This window comes from Myotis brandtii, unplaced genomic scaffold (genome assembly GCF_000412655.1).
Source record: "Myotis brandtii unplaced genomic scaffold, ASM41265v1 scaffold58, whole genome shotgun sequence".
Classification (NCBI taxonomy): domain Eukaryota; kingdom Metazoa; phylum Chordata; class Mammalia; order Chiroptera; family Vespertilionidae; genus Myotis; species Myotis brandtii.
Genome location: NW_005370176.1, coordinates 915546 through 916678, shown reverse-complemented (window position 1 = coordinate 916678; position 1133 = coordinate 915546).

The following is a 1133-nucleotide window of genomic DNA, read 5'->3' as shown; positions in this document are numbered from 1 at the left end:
TTTCTCTGTGGCCTCAGCCAGGCACAGGAAGATCCACGGAGACTAAAGAGAGCTAGAGAGTTCTGAACGCTGTCTCCGTGTAAAACATTCTTCGCCGACTCCGTCCACACCTTGGGGAACCCCTGGACCTGCTGGGGCTGGACCCCAACAACAAAGATTGTACAGAGTTTTCACACATCCTTCACCTAGCTTCCCTATGTCTAACATAACTGTAGGACACTTGTCAAAATAAGAAATTATTGATGGTACTACAGTTTTAACTAAATTACAGACTTTATTCACATTCCACCCGTTTTTCCACTAATGTCCTCTTTCTCTATTTCAGGATTTAATTCAGGATACCATATTGCATTTAGCTAGGTACTTTTAATATAGTAAATAATTTAATCCTCAAAACAATATAATATCTTTTTGTTACAAATGAGAAAATGAACGCATTGGAGAGCTTAAGTAACTTTTCCAAGGCTATGTAGCCAGTAAGTAATGGAATTGTTCTTATCTTCATCATTAATCCCAAATTCTAGGTAAATTGCACTACATCCCCTGGTTGCCTCCCAGGGAAGAACCAGGGGAGTTAAATTTTGTGATATGTTGGTAGCCTGAAAATGTTTTTATTCTCTTTTACTGATAGTTTGGGCAGTGGCAGCGACTGCCTGATGTCTGCCAATATCTTTGGCTTCTGAAATTTCGCAAGGATGTCCCTTCATAGGGCTTTCCCCCACTCATTGTGTTGGGCCTTCCCTGGGTCCTCTCAATAGGGAGACGTATGTCCTTTAGATTTAGAAATATTTTTCTTATCTCTGTGATAATTTCCTTTCTCATTCTGTTAGTGAGCTGTTGGGGCCAGGGCCCCTGGGTTTTTGCTCCTCTAATTTTCTTGTCTTTTTCTCTCCTGTTTGTATTATTTGTTTATTTAGTTTTTCAAAATTGGGAATATAGGTATACATTGTTATGTGACCTGATTTTTCATTATTATTATTTTATTGTTTAAACTATTACAAATAGTAGTACACATGTCTCCTTTTTCTCCCATTGACTTTCCCCCAGCCTCTCCCACCCCCCAGCACTTGCCCTCACCCCCCTAGTGTCTGTGTCCATTGGTTATGCTTATATGCATGCATACGTCCTTTGGT